The sequence below is a fragment of the Lagopus leucura genome, unplaced genomic scaffold, assembly GCF_019238085.1.
Source record: "Lagopus leucura isolate 7727_CA_CO unplaced genomic scaffold, USGS_WTPT01 Super-Scaffold_100002, whole genome shotgun sequence".
NCBI classification, from domain to species: Eukaryota; Metazoa; Chordata; class Aves; order Galliformes; family Phasianidae; genus Lagopus; species Lagopus leucura.
The window spans coordinates 81,500,573-81,516,923 of record NW_024962263.1 but is presented as its reverse complement, the minus strand read 5'-3'; the positions used below and the strand labels follow the sequence as shown (position 1 = coordinate 81,516,923).

At 43.9% G+C, this 16,351-nt stretch overlaps 1 long non-coding RNA gene across 3 annotated transcripts in view; it reads right to left on the bottom strand.

Annotated features, from left to right (window-relative positions):
- Positions 1-16,351, bottom strand: part of LOC122179191 — a 61,964-nt gene that overhangs the window by 16,442 nt on the left and 29,171 nt on the right. The gene's annotated exons all lie outside the window — the stretch shown is intronic.

Below are 16,351 nucleotides of genomic sequence, written 5' to 3'. Positions count from 1 at the left end.
TCATAGAATAACCCCTGGTATTTCAAAGCTGGAAAAGGGAATGTATAGCTTAATTTGCAACATGAAAGAAATATACAGGTTTGAGAGTGAATGCTAATGCATTTTGTTGGTGGCCCTGCCTGCAGCAGGAGGTTGGAGCTTGATCCTTCCAACTCAAGCTATTCTATATAGGATTCTATGATTCTGATGTAATTGCCCCAGTTGTGATGATTAAACACATACTGACACCAATAATTACTGATACCAACATCAGTCCAAAACTAGGCCACCTACTACACTGGTCTGCACAAAATGGTAGAGGCCTTTCTGTTAAGAAGTGATCTTCAGAAGAACTCTATTTACCTCTCAAAAGCTGTAAACACCATCTAATAACCCCCATCTTTGTTTCAGACACCAACACTCAATCTCACAGCATGCAAGCAACTTATGAAACCAAGCTCACTCCTTCTTGCAGAGATCTGGCTTCCAGTGCTAGCAAAGAAGTCAAAATCTTGACTGTTGAATCCATTCTATACAAAAAAGTTGTCCCTGCTAAAAAAATTCTGCAAGGACAATATTAATGATAGTCCATGGTACACCATACTGTATTTTACTTAACCTTGATCTGCAAACTGGATTATCACACCATGAACAAGAGCATCTGCAGAATTTAAGTAATGACTAGATGTCACCATGGACCACTGTTATTTCTAAATCACAATTTGTCCTGTTCAGCTAATTTAGGCCAAATCAACATATACATGGACCTTCCGCTCTTTGCATGTTGTCATTCACATGGCTTCATGTGAAGGCCAAGTTATCCTTTCCTTGCAGTGGAGCTGAAATGCTGAGAGTTAACAGTTTTATCTGAAGAAGAGTATTTTAGGCAGATTTTATATATATATATATAATATATATATACACACACACAAATTTACATGCATATATCTACATATACACACATATATATATACACACTATGTGCATATCTGCATCTACAGAAAGGGTAAAAAAGGAAGATCCAAGGAAATGCAGAGCAGTTGGCTGCATTTTAGTCCCTGGGAAAACTATGGAACAGGTCCTTGCAAAAGCAATTTCTAAGCGCAAAAATGACAAGAAACTCTCTGTTTTCTGCTGAAGGGTAAATCATGCTTGGCCAAACAATTTGCTCAGTTGAGAAGAGGAAAGCTGTGGATATCATCTACCTTTATTTTAGCAAAATGTTTGACAGTATCCCACAGAATCCTCTTTGGCAAGCTGCTAAGATATGGACTGGACAGATAAAAAATCCACATTAAAAAAATGACAGAACTGTTGAACTCAGAAGTTGCTGGTTAAAGGTTCGAAGTTAAGATGGCAGGTGGTTGCAAATGAAGTTTCTTGAGTCAGTGTGATTCAACTTTACAGATGATCTGGTTGATAGGATTGAATGCACCCTCAGCAAGATTTAGGGTGAACTAGAAGAGGAGGTAGATATGCTAGAAGGAAAAACCATACAGTCAGATTTCAACAGACTTGGCCAATAAGAATGAGTTTTACCATGAGGTTCTGCAAAGACAAATGTCAAGTCCTGAACCCAAGATGCAGTAATCCCAAGCAGTAGCACCAGCTGGGCACTGCCTGGCTGGGCAGTAACACTGCTGAAAAAATCCCTGGGTGTCCTGGCACACAGAAAACTGAACATGAGCCAATGGTGTATCCTGGCAGCAGTAAAGGCCAGCAGCATCCTGGGCTGGATTAGCAAAACTATAGCTGGCAGATCAAGGGATGTGATTTCCCTATTCTATTTGGCACATGGTAGGGCACAGCTGGAACATTATCCTGTTTTTCTTTCCCCATTTGAAGAAAGACATTGAGACCCTGAGATGGTCCAGCAGGGGCTGGAGAACTTCACAACTGAGGAAATGCTGACTGAATTGTCCCTGCTTAGCCTTTGGATATGAAGATTCAGTGGGGGGATCAAATAACTGCCTTCCAGTACCTAAGGGGTGCTTGTCGAGAAGACGCTGGGATTCCCTCCAGCGTGATGGGAAAAGAAATAACAGGAACAAGTGGCTTCAAAGGAAATTCCACCTAGATATTAAGAAAAAATGTTGCTGTGAGAACAACTAAAGATTAGGATCAGTTGCTTGGAGAAGAGTTGAATCTTTCTCATCAGAAATATTAAAGATGTGGCTTGACTCAGCCTTGAACAACTTAATCTGCTGCCCTGCTTTCAACATAAAGTTGGCCTAGATGATCTTGAGAGGTCTTTTCTAGACTTCATGTTTCTGTGATTCTCTTCCTCTTAGTATGCACTTTGCTGCATATGAATTCAGGGGAAAAACAGTCCTGAACTATTGTATTTGGAGCAGAAAGCAGTAAGGATGCAAGAGTACTTGTTTTGTATGAGTACATAACATAGAAAGAGTTAAAGATCTTTTGCTAGCTCAGACAGCAGCTCCAGCTCCTGCATATCCAGACTTTTAATGGCCTGGGCTGCACCCTCACCTGGCAGACAGCCTCCATGCCAGGTTTCTGTACAGTCTAACCCTGCCCAGAGGGGCAGGGAGCCTCCTGCTTCTCACTGTCTAGGTTTCCTCTTATTGCTGACTTGTTTGATGCTCCACATCATGCACCAGTGCAAAGCACAAGCACTTCCATCTTCCATCTCTGACATGAGTGGGCATGCAAGGTTTGGCCTCCAAGTGGGTGCAGCAATTTCCCATGAAAGTGAGGAAAAGAGGTGATTCACTGGTAGAGACAAAACTGGTTACAGACAAAGGTCTCAGCCCACCAGAAGCCCATCATGGCATGAGCTACAAGACCAAGAGGTGACCAGATCCCACAGATAAGATATCCCAGAGTCATCAGCTATAGAGTTAACCACTCCAGCAATAACACATGCATGAGGCAAACAGATCACACTAACTAATTTTTGGCTGGGTGCCTTAAAATTCAAAACCCTGCCTAGCAACAAAGGGTTGTTTCTCTGTAAGGATGAACACTGAGATGGACACAATAAAGGGGATGGATTTATCAGTCACGCTGCAGATTTCCTGACCTCCACATGGAGAAAGAAAGGGAGCTGGGCTGGTGGGAGATGGAAATCAAAAGCAGGATGGCTGGGGAGGAGTTGGGGACAACCAACCACCACGGCATACCTTTGGGATGTCTTCTACCTGAAGTATTGTACCTGAAATAGCTCTTCAAAACTGCTTCAGATAAGTAGCAATTCTTACCCTGAGGAGCTGGAGAAGTATCTTATCCCACACTCCTCCCTTCCCTGATCCTGGCTCCTAATTTGCTACATGTGAGAATGATGCAGACACCTCCATAGCTATTAAACACAACGAGATGTTTGAGACAATGGGAATCCACTGGGCGCAGCAATCCTGGGGGTGCTTGGGGTGATGCCTGGATGTATTTTGCTTGGCTCCACTTGGAGGTTGCCAGTAGACTGTACGTCACTGTTCTCTGTCCCAACAACATACTAGCGCAGCTTCGCCAGCCAGGCAGGGAAACAAGAGCACTTGTAGTGGGTCAGGCAGCAGTCAAGCAGCCACCATGGAGCCATGTGGAAATAAGGAAGTGAGCAGAATAAGCACCTATTTTTGCAGACATGATCTGCAATTAAACTGATTTTAGCTGTTCCAGGCCACCCACAGGAAGACATCTTAAGGCTTGAGAACAGGCATTAAGTACAGCTTCACAAAGGCAGGAAACTGATGCGTTCATGTTTTTATACCCGTTTCCCACATGACAGGGTCTAGGAGATCACTGCCTGTCCATCTTTGCTCTGTTTAATACAGTTGCTGAAAGCAATTAAACATGTCACAGAACTGAAAGATAATGAGATTTCTACCCATTGTGTAAAAGCAGCTGAGCGGAGGAGAGAAACCCTAAAATTGCCTGACCAGCTTGGGGATGAGTTTGCACGCTGCTGGAGATCAGCAGTTTCAGATGGGGACCAGCTGTGGCTCTGGGCTATGTGCGCCAGGAAGGCACAGATTCTGCCTGGGGATGTGAAGCAGGGATGGGCAGGTGACTGACTGGAAAGGGAAGTGGGACACGGACCTTCTGTGTCTATGTTAAAGAGGAATCACTGGGTGCTGGTCTCTGAAGCTTGGGAAAATATGGTGTACCCAAAGTGACAGCAAAGTTAGGTAGAAATTGCATTTCAGTTTCTTCCTTGTATCTGCTTAGGCACTCAGTGGGATTTACTGGGAAGCATTCTGAAATCACTGAATTCTTGACACCTCAAATAATCTGATATTTAAAAGGTTTCCTCTGTTCCTTCATATCATACACAAGTGAAGTGAAATGTGGGGTGGCCAAGATGTCTCTTGGACTCTGCTCCTCCCCCTGCAAGCACTGAAGTGGCCAAGGCTGCAAGGAAGAGATTGGGCTACTCAAGGAAAGTGTACAGCAGCTCCTGACTTCTCTCCTCCCTGAACAAAAGCAGCTGTAAATGCTGAAACACTGGGGTATGCAGTTGAAGCATTTTTAGATAAATTGATAAGGATTTGGAAGTTTTTCTAAAACACCTAGCTAGCAGCTAGAGATTTGGCAATGGCTGACATACTCTTGTATGTATGAATTTGGATCACAGCTCCCTGGAACTAGATGATCTCTTCCAACCCAAACCATTCTGTAATTCCTTGCTACACTGAAGCATTTCAGGATCTTCACCATGAACCTTAGAGTCCTTCTGAGTGATCATCCACCACCTGCTAACTCTGTAGACAGATCACTCTGATTTGTATTAGAAATCCCATCCTGACATACAGAACTTTGCACAAATGATGTCCCAGGTCCCAGAATATCCAAGTGTTATGCCATGGGTAACGGTAAGAATGACAAATACTACAGTTCTGGTTAGTAACAAAATATAGTTGGCTCTCAGCTGGTTCAAGGCTCAATCATAACAACCAAAGCGTGATGGTGACACACAGTAATGAAGACAGACAGTGGGGTGATGTGGGAGTGATAAGAAGTGGTTAGATTCTTCTTACACAAGCAAATCTTGCTGTGTCTTGTCTTAGGAAACTATTTCAACTATCTCTCCTATGATAAAAGGGGCATACCCTAATTGAGGGTTAAAAATGGGAAATCCTGCAGCTGAAAGAATATCCATCACAAGGAGACATACAGGAGATGGCTGAGAGAGACATCAAGGGTTTCATGAGAGCTACAGACTATTCAGAAAGAGCTGAATTTTAAAGCTTATAAAGCTTTTTTTTCACTCTAACCTGGAATGCTTTCTTCTTAAGCTTAGCAGACCCTGAGGTCCTAATCAGCACTGGATGTTTAGATGACTTGGCAATCTTCCTGAACATTTTCTTTAAAATGAATACACTTTACAAGCACTAAGCAAGTCACAAACTGCCTTGACTTCCAGGAATAAGAAGGTTCAGAGAATGCAACCCTGGAGTCCCTGATGGAAATTCAGCATATCTAACGGCAGAACCTTCCCATCTACACCCTCCTTTTCATTCAATTTTCTACCCTGTGCACATTTGCTACAAGGCAGTCGAGATGTCTCTGTGCAGCCAGGCTCATTCCAACTGGCAGCTCTGGATCAAAGAGCACTGGAAACATTAATCACCAGTGTGCCTAATCACTTCCAATCACAAGAAGCTTTTCTCTGTGACCTGGCATATAAACATGGAGTCATTTCATTCACTGGTTGACAGACCAGAAACCAAACAATCCTTATCATACCTAATTCATCTTACTCCTCTGGGTTATAGGTGGATCAGCCTGCGATTCTCCAGCAGCCGTGGCAAACTTTAGGCGCTTTACTTAATCAAACTAATTAGCACCCTGTCTGTAGTGCCTTTTATCTGTTGGTGCCAAAGTAGTTTACAAGCATTAAGTGCATCTAATTTCATGATAGCAGAGCAAGATGTGGTTAATATTTTTAAAAGCACCTCCAGTAACGAGGGAGAGTTCTTGGTTTAAAGCCGGGAAGGGGCTCAAAGTGGCAAGTTTAGCTGATGCATGAAAACCACTTTGAAAATTAAGCGAGCAAATGGTGAAGTCAGGGAGGGAGCCCAGGAATTTTGATTGCCAGCTATCTGTGCTGCCCGCACTGCCATATGGTTTGTAGCAAAAGGCAAGAAATAATCAAAGCAGACATCTGTGCCCAGAGCCTTATCTATTTGGGCACCATCCTCCGGACAGCCGCGCTTTGAGCACAAACAAAGCATGATGAGATCTCCTCTCCCATCAGTGGGTCAGAAGGAGATGTTGTACCTCCTGCTCCAGTTCAAGAATACGTGTCTGCCACCTGTTTGGGAGTTTGTTCCCTCAGTAACATCGATTTCTCACTTAATGCCAGGAGCACAACAGCACTGTCACTGTTGCAAGGACAGCTGACAGAAACTAAGGGTGTTTCAGCTTTCCTTGGCTTAGGGGGGGAAAAAGAGAGAATTATGTCAAAGGTCAGTCTGTTCCAGGGCAGCTTGTTCCTGCTTTGAAGGAGAACCAAGGGGTGGTACAGGAACCTGCTGCTACACCTGATAGGATTCCATAGATAAGAGCCAGTGATGGGGCTGTGCAGGAGCAGTTTGCAAACATGCATTACCTGCTTTGAGCCTCACTTAAAACTGCCTGGTGTACATTTTGTACCTTCTTCTCCCCAGTGCATGGTAACAGAGATATCAACACAGGGCAGTATTTCAGTGTCTTTTCCCTGGGAGCAGATACCTTTGGGAAGAGATGAGGGGAGACTGGAAGTGGTGCATGAGTACACAGAAACTTCCTTCCTACCTGATTCACTGCAGTGGGTTAGTTTTTAGTTAAATGAAGGATTTCCTGGCAGAAAGGCTGCCAATCCAAAGCTTGGGAGAGCTGGATTTCAACACCTGCTTAGCCACAGGCTCACTGCCTGACCATGCACAAGGCACTCAGATGCCTCTTGTTTAATGGTACTGACATATCTGGCTCCTGGTAAGAAGTCCACAACACTGAGCTGGTGGGATGCAGAAGATTAGGCATCTATGAATAGGTTTGGCAAGTGGCAGGACATCCAGTAATGGCTGCCAACCAGGGTAGAATGAAGTGCCAAAAGGCAGGAGCAAATTTTCCCCAAATCTCTGTTATTTGAAGCACATGGCTCCATGAAAATTGACCGTTGGGTGGGCTGTGAGGGGCTGCTTCACCCCCCCCTGCACCAGTATCTGTGGAGGCTTAGCTCATTATCCTCCTCACTCTCATCTTCCCACACCAGGTTTCCACAGCGCTGTGCAGACCCCACACTGAACCTTATCCTTTCGATTCCCGGTACCAATCTGCTGCAGAAGTTAAAAAATCAACTGGGAAGAAGGGGCTGATCACAGGTGCTGGGGCCCTTCTCTTGCCTTGAACAGGGAGCAGGAACCAGACAGGGCAGCTGGAAGCAGCACCACCCTCATCAGCTTCAGGGAGAGGTGCCAGAGCCAGTCCCTGGGTATTACTTTCTCTCTGCAAATGGCTGGGTATGGGGAATTCATACCTCTGCCTGCTGGTCAGGTACAGGGAGGAGGTAGGGGAGGCTTTGTCTGTGGAGTCGCACAAATTCTAGGCGGTAAAATGGCAAAGCACAGCTGCATCTCCCTCCAGTTGTGAGCAGTATTGTTTTGGTTGCTGACCTGGCAGAGGCAGCATCTCAGTGCCATCTCAGTACTGTGGGCCTACAGGGTCCCAAGAGGGCAGGAGACAAGGCAGCCTGAGGTGTCATGGCCAGCAGTGCCAGCAGGATCGCTCTGAGCACCTGGCAGTTGTACCAGTGTCTTAGAATCATGGAATCATCAACTATCCGGAGTTGGAAGGGACTCAAGAGAATCTCTGAGTCCAACTCCTGGCTCCACACAGGACCACCTAAAATTCAAACCTTGTGTCTGAGAGTGTTGTCCACACTCTCCTTGAACTCCAGCAGCTCGGGGCTGTGCCCACTGCCCTGGGGATCCTGTTCCATGCCCACTGCACTTTGGTGCAGACCCTGTCCCTGACCCCCACCTGAACGCAGCTCCATGCCGTTCCCTGGGCCCTGTCGCTGTCACACAGCAGAGCTCAGCGCTGCCCTCCGCTCCCTGTGAGGAGCTGCAGCCGCCATCAGGCCTCCCCTCAGCTCCTCTGCTCTGGGCCAAATAAACCTAGAAACTTCAGTTGCTGCTCACACATCTTGCCCTCCAGACTCCTCCTCATCTTCGTAGCCCTCCTCCGGACACTCTCTAATATTATGTCCTCATGTTGTGGCACCCAAATGTGCACCCAGTGCTCAAGGTGAGGTCGCACAGTGCTGAGCAGAGTGGGACAACCCCTTCCCTTGCCTGGTGGTCAGTAGCTCAACAGGAGCTACTCAGGAGCTCCTCAGGAGCTGCAACACCAGCTTAGCCCTTCCCTGTTCCTGAGAGGACAAGAAAAAAAGGAAGGACACATGAGAGGAAGGAAAGGAGCTGGTGCTGACACTGTACGAATGAAACTAGAAATGCCAAAGTCATAGGAAAGTGAACTGTTCTCATAATCATCATTTTCTGGTGTGGAAAAATGAGTTTGAAACAATTAACTTTTCCCAAGCTCTAAACAGTTGAAAGCAAGGTCTAGCTGGATGCACCAGGCAGCCAGTGACCAGCTGCCTCTGACACACTCAGCAGGTCAGCTTCTTGGCTGGCAAAAAGCAATCCAAATCCATCAGTCAGTGGAGTAGCACTGATTTCTTTAGGTAAATAAAACATGGTTCTCCTGCTGCTTCTTCAAGAAGACAGCAGCTATGGGGGTGAATTTTCCAAATCTGTCTGAAGCTTCTTCCCTGCCAGTAGAAAGGCAGAGTTGCTGTGGAGAAGAATGGCTTAGCAAAATCTTGGATTAATCACAGACAGCCAGACATTCATCTTCCCAGAGCCAAGAAAGCTGTTGGTAACCTTGTTCTTCCCTGGGAGTTTTGCAACTGTACTATGACACTGCTAACTGAAGTTAATATACCCTTCCTCTGAGCAAAGCTTTTTAGTTGGGCCTTGGCACTAATAGAAGGCCCCAGAGCTCAGGGACCACAACAAGCACCCATCTGTTTATCCCCACATATCTGCATGGATGTGCCCTACATAAAAACAAAGCACCAGATGCAACCATGACAACTGTAGAGATGCACACTGCTGTCACCTGAAGGAGAGTCAAGGAAAAACGTGAGAGCTGTGCTAGTGGTGCCTTTTTTATCGTCTCCTTCCTCTCATTTGAAATTTACTACTAGTAAAAAAAAAATGGTAAGATAAGACAAGCTGTAAGACGCTCAACTCTGAGCGTACCATCAGAGCAGGATTGCTACTAGCCTCTCCTGTCTTGACCTGCTGCATTTTTGAAGTTCAAATGAGCACAGCTTCTCTCTTCATTCTTCTCCATTCTCTGTTCATTCACTAATTAGATTTGAAAGTGGGTCAAAGTGAAACCCATGCCATCTTGCTTAAATAAAAAGGAAACTAGAACAAAATCAGCAATAATCAAAACTCAGCTTTTGGCTTCTGCTCATCTTCTCCCTTGATTTGCCATCCACTAGTTTATAAAAAAATATTCGCTGTTATGAAAATCTGCATGTGTGAATAAACATTTTGAGAACAGAACACTGCAGCAAGCAAGGGGGAGAAATCACAGCTTTTTAAGTTATGTGAAATATATTTATACAAAACTGAGAATGAAATTGAAGGATAAAAATCTTCTTCCAGAGAGGCCACCATTTTCATATGTTCTCCATAATGACAAGCTTTTCAGAGAGCTTGAATATACTCCATGTTTGTTGTTTTCTAAGAGCACTGTTATCCTGTAAATGCAGAAACAAACACAAAACCTTTGGCCACCCATCAGTAAATGAATGACAAATAGGTAAAAGAAGGTTGTACTTCTGTTACTCTCTCAGATGAAAGAAAAAATCGAAATAAAAAAAATCAAGGAGTGCACAGGGATGAGGACCATCAGGCTACAGTTTTCTCTAGCTTTGCTGAAGCCCTGGAGCATCATCTTCCCAACAAAATCTCTGGGAAGGTGTCACTGCTTATGGTTTTATGTAAATAATCTGTGCTATCATATTCTCAATGCCCATGGATTTAGGACTTTATTCCTACTCACTGTAAAACAGTACTTCTTTGTTAATGTAAATAATTTTGCCGGCACCTCCATCCGAAGCCACTGCAAAGCGGGTGCATCACCTTCAAGCTTCATTGGGAGCCTCTACTGCTGATAGTCCTGCTTGCAAATGGGACATTTGTGAGAAGACTCATGCTGCTGCTAGCTGATAGCAAGAGCCCTCCCTCCACCACTAGGAAGACAGGGATGAAAGCCTTGACACCAGGCCACTAATGATGTTGGAGCTTAGCCACAAGGACATCCACTCACAGTAGCTTTGCAACATAGCATGGATGGAGAGACTGAGATGCAGGGAGGGTCCTGGCAATCAGAGCTCATTACAGAAACTCAGCAAAATCTATCTATTCAAAAACACTTGCAAGAGTTACATCTCAACAGCCTGACTGCATTTTCCCCCTCTCATAGCCATTCAATCAGCCTGAAAAAATCTCTCCAAATGCATTACTCCTCTCTGAGCATCTTCCAAAAGGAAAAGCTACTTAAAGCAAGCTTGCCTTTAAGGGTGATCAAAATATTCCAAAGTCCTGATGCTTTCTGCCTTCCCCTATGTTTGTCTACTTTTAGATCTCTGTCCTTTAATTTCTCTGACAGGTGGATGGAGTGCCTGGTGAAACATCAGTGGAGCCCAGCAAGTGGGTCAGGTTCAACATGGGACCTCCAGGGACCACTCAGCTTGTGAGAACTGACTGCAGTTTCTGTATTATTTGCAGCATAGGCAGCATCAGACAGATCACCATTGGGTGCTTTGTTCTGATAGCTCCTTCTGACTCATACAGGCAGATGCAGCAGCAAGGGGATTAATCTTATTCAGCTTCAGACAATCTGAGTGTAGGAATAGACATCTCAACCAGCTGTCTGTCCTCCACTCATACTTTCTGGAGGGAAACAGACATTATCAGAGGGCAGCTCACCTGTTTTAGACAATTGCCTTAAATCAAGATGGCTCAATGGCTTTTGATCCAATAGTTTAAACTGTGCCATGTATTGGAGGATCTCCCTATCTCTGGGATGGATGGAGGAAGGTGCTGAGCATTGTCAGGACTCTGAATGTAAAGACAGAATGACAGACATTATCTACCCTGCATTCAGTATCTTGCAGATCACTCCCCTTCACCCAACATCTCTACATAATAAGCTCAATATTTTAGAGTAAAGCTGCAAAGCACATAGATGACCCAAGGCAGACAATGGGATTTTCTCCAAAATCCGGAAAGCCATAAGGCTTCCAAGGGTTCCTTCTGCACATCAAGCCACTGACCAAAGTTTCTTCCATCAGATCTGGGAGTCAAGTCACCCTTTCCCAGCCTTCTTCCCAAATAGCCAAATAAATAACTGAGCTCCTTAAGCCTCACATCAAGGAGTTCTGGTTTTGCAATCTCAAGTCACTCCATGGCTCTCCTTGAAATACTTCTTGGCATTTTCCCATCTCTCTTCAAGTACAGACACCTGCAACTCTGTCTTCAAAAGGCAGCATCCCTTCCCTGAATATACTTGCTCTTCAGAATTAGGGAAATCCTTTCTGTCTCATTGCTCCATCAAGAGCTTGGATTCTGTTATTATGCATGAAGACCTATTAAACTTCTCTGACACTGTGTTGTGAAGATAGCCCCACTTAGGCTTGAGACTGAACCTGAATTCATTTCCAACCACACCACAATATATTTAAATACCACAAGTGCACGATTTTGTGTTTTGTTATTTGTTGGTTTGCATAGTGCTATTTATCAGAGAGAGCCCTTAGAGGGTTCATTATATCATTAGTAGTAAACAGTTCAAAGGAATATTCCCAGTCACTGCTGATTAAATTCTTACTGCTGTTACACTGCTCCTTCACATGCTCTTGGCTCATGACAATTAGCACCATCCTGAATACAGAGCAACAGTCAAGACAGACCATTCCCAACGATCAGCTGACTGTGGGCACCGAGTATGGAAAGATGGAAAGTTGGTGCTATGTGGATACAGGCTGTCCTGTGACATTTGGCAAAGTGACAGAATCATGGAATAGTTAAGGTTGGAAGAGGACTCTGGAGGTGAAGAAAGCAGCCTTGGGAGTGTCAGACCGACTCATCATACACCCCATGCCTTTGCTTCAAAACTCGTTTCTGCCACATTATTTTTTCTTTTCTCCAACTAGAGCACTGCTTTGGGCTTTCCCCAGTTTCTCTGTTGCAACAAGGTAGGGTACAGGACTGGAGTTCAGGGACTCCTACACAGGCAACTAAGCTGCCTCTTACTTTCCTGCTGGCTTCTGTAGCCCCAGCTTTGGTAGCATGCAAACAAAGTATGTGGTCATTAGCATGGTGCTTTTCAATCTGTCTTTGCCTTGCTTCAGGATCACACAGTGCACAACTCCCACTGGGAACACAGATGAGACCATTGTTAGCTGTTCTACAGTGATGAGTTGGTGCTCAGATGTTTGTTAAATCAGGGCTGTCACTGGGCATCACTCATTCCTGCAGTCATGGGATGTCTATAATAATCAAGGTGGAGTTGGTGGAGTTACTTTTTGCCACCCATACTGAAATGTGAGTAACAAGTCCAAGTTCATCTTTCTTACAGGACAATTCAAAAGCAAAATAAGATGAAAAGATGACAGAACAGGTCAGTTTTGTTGTCTGCATATTACCAATGCAAATTTTTTCATGGAAACTCAAAAAACCCCAAACCCTGACTGTATGATTCATAAATACTAAAGGCTGAGGGAAACCAGTAAAATGATTTTGTCTGACCTCCTGCCTCATAAAGACCACAGAATTTCATCCAGTGATTTCTGCCTGAAGCCCAATAATTTGTGGTTCTAACGGAACATCTCGACCGGCCTACTGTCCAGCTTTGATGTGAGGATGTCAAATGAGGTGCTAACCACTTCCTGTGCTGTCAAAAACTGGCTCTTGTACAGGTTGTCAGCAATTCTTCAGCACTGCATAACTTGCCGTAGCCTTCTTGAGGACACATAACTTCTCGTGTTTTTGCCCTTTCAATCAAAACTCTCAAATCATCATAATGAAGTAAAATAGGGATTCTGAAGCACAAAATACTGAATAAAGACATGCCAAGAGAAAGAAAACAGAGCATCTCAAAATAATCTTTTGTAGCTGTTAAATGGGTGAAATCAACTTTAAAATGCAATTCAAGGTCCACTTGTTTTCCCACTTGAGATAACATAGTGGAGAAGTTATTTTGGTTAGAAACAAAAATTTTCCAAACATACATTTATCTGTCTGTATGACTTGCTAGGAAAACACATTTATTTGGTTATAAAAGCAATTTTTTTCTACCACTTGTAAAGCTTGCTACAGTTTCACAACAACAAATATTTCCAAAGCAGAGACCTTGAAGAGCTGGAGCAAAATCCACTTCAGAACCATTTACCTAAGACAGGCTCAGTAAAAACACAGCTTGCTGTTAACTGCACCTTCCAACCTTTTGTTTCCATTTTTTTTTGTGGTTGGAAGCACTGATGGAGTAGTGAGGACTTTTCCATTTTTTTAAGGAAACAAATCCAAAATGGCAAGAAGAAGGCTGCAAGGCCAGACCCCTCTCAAGTGAAAAGAATTAAGTTGAATATCAACTTAATACAAGCTCTTCCTTCATTGTGCCTTGCAAGTGCAGCATTTGATGACAGCCCTAGTGATAAAAGTTCCTGCACTCACTGACCTTCAAGATGACTCCCACCCCTGTAACTCCAGCATGTGTTTGAGAGTGGGAAAGGATTTCAGGCACCACATCTCAACTCCTGCTCCTGCAAGTAGCCGTTCATCACTAAATAACCATATTCATGTTTAATAAAATCAAGCCAGAAGGTTCATTCCAACAGTGTCTCTTTCATTCCACTTTCAAAGAGACACTTTCTCACCTTTTGCATTTTACCCTCTACTTGCACTTGTGCTGTGGCCAAACATGGGCTGAAAAGCAAAAGCTTGGGGTGGTCGGTGTAGTGCCATTGATAACAGTGCCCAGGGCTTATGCAGGGTGTCTCCAGGGGGCTGAGATCCACACCACATGCTTATAGCCATACTCCTTGTTCAGTTCAGTTAGTGAGGTGATTGCTGCACAAGTGCAAGAGCACCTCTGGCTGTGGCCTTCTCAGCCACCCACAGGCTACTTCTACCCACGTGGCACATAGGAGTATGGCATCACACAGAGCTAAAAAAGCATGACATGAAGACTTATGAGTGAGACAATCATTTAACAGTCCAGGTCTACATAAAATATCTAGTGTTTCACCACACGTGAGGCTTCAGTTAAGGCAAACGCCTCAGTGAAGCTGTGGATGCCCCATCCTTGGAAGCATTCAAGGCCAGGTTAGATGGGGCCCTGGTGATGGGGCCTAATCTGGTGGTGGGTGGCAACCCTGCCCATAGCAGCTGGTTGAAGCTGGATGGATTTGAGGGTCTCTTTGAACTTGAATAATTCTGTGATTGTATGATTTTATCATTCAAGGTTTACGGCACAGACATTCTGCTTGTGGGAACTCATTAAATCCATTTAAATCCTGTTTGTATCTAAGTGTACAGGTGCAAGCCAAACTGATGCAGCCTGTCTGAAACCAGAACACCTGAAGCATTTCTGTACTCGGAGATCTGTGGAAATGAAGGCTGCTGTGGTGATGCAAAGATGCTGTATGTTCACATACCTGCACTGGCACTAAGTGGATTCAAACTGAACAGTGGCTTAGCTGAAAAGAAATTCCTTTTGTACGTACAAAAAGTCTGTGGCACCCCATCTGTCCAAGTTTTGGATAACCAACAGTTACAGCTCTGCTTTTAAAGCATCCATCTTGAAGTATATTAACAGGCAAAAGTGCTGCTTCAATCCCAATAACACAGCAGTGTAGACAACAGGGTGAAACTCTGCAGCCAGTGTAACTATAAGCCTCATAGTTTCCACTGATGATACCGTAATGATTTTGTAACTCACATTTATTTTACACTATTTCAGACGCCAGTTTGTGGCAAATATTTTGCACAAGGAAAAAAAACCCCAAACCCCATCCTTGACAGAAACAGTCCTGGCATGTTTGGAATGTGCAAAACCATAAAAGAGCCATTTCTGTTCACATTACTCCTCATGAAAACCCTTTTCAAAGATTCAGTTTCAGAACCCCTTCAGGATTGTGTTTCACTTTGAGATGCCACTTATCAGCCAAAGCCCAGGTGGGTTTGTGCATCTGACTGTTGTGCATTTTGCTTTGAACTCCTGGACTGTTACAGGCATGGCTACTGAACTGGCTGAGCCATTTTCCCCTCCTCCTTTGTCCCCAGGTTCTGGGTAGATAAAAGCCACACCAGGCTTGCTGCCCTACCAATGCAATTTGACTGTTAATTTTACACTGAAGAAAAACCAAACAACAAAACTCATCACCACACACAGCGATTATCGCCATTACCCACATGAATGCCAGAGCAACCACAAAACCAAACCCAGCTGCAGTATGTATCTCTGGACGTATACAGCAGTAGTTTCTAGTTTTGCAGTTCCCTGTTGCTCTGAAGTGTCCTTTTATCTCTTCATTGTTTCTACAGTTTTTTTCATCCCTGTGACTTGTACTGCTGCTGTGAGCGCAGCATGCAGACTCTTGTTCATTGCTGGCAAAAATGCAAAGCTAATGACAATGTCTGTGTTGAAAAATAGTGTTTTGTAGTTGAGAATTTGTTCTATCAAAGAGTGTTATTGTGCTCTTTGCATCTGCTGCAGTTTCCATGGAAACAAATAGGAGGCATTATTTTCAGAGCAAACTACGTAGCTAAACTCTTGCCAGCATCTTCTTGTTTTCCATCTCTTCCTTTTCCTGAGCTCCCTGAAGATTTCTGGGCTCATCTTCACAGACAGAACATCACCATGGACACATGGCAATGTATGGTGTGAGGTTCAGATCTAGCCCAAACACCAGAAAACAGTCCAGGGCAAACCTGAAACACAAGGATGTCACCTCCAGTTTCCAGCTATTGCTGATTTTTTTTTCGCATAGCTTGACATAGAGCTTTACAGAATGCAAAGAGACAACAAGAACTCTGGTGGGAAAAACATTAAACACAGTAAATAATAGAAATAAAATAGGTATCTTGCAAGGAACTGAAGAAAGAAAAGGTGAACAGCTAAGCAGGAATTCCCCGCTGGTCTGAGTTTATCTGTGCAATTGAGTTCAAGGTTTTTTTTTTTTAGTATGACCTTGATGTGCATACAAAGGATCTTTAACCACAAATATCCTGTTTTGGAAGACAAAAATAAAATAAAATAAAATAAAATAAAATAAAATAAAATAAAATAA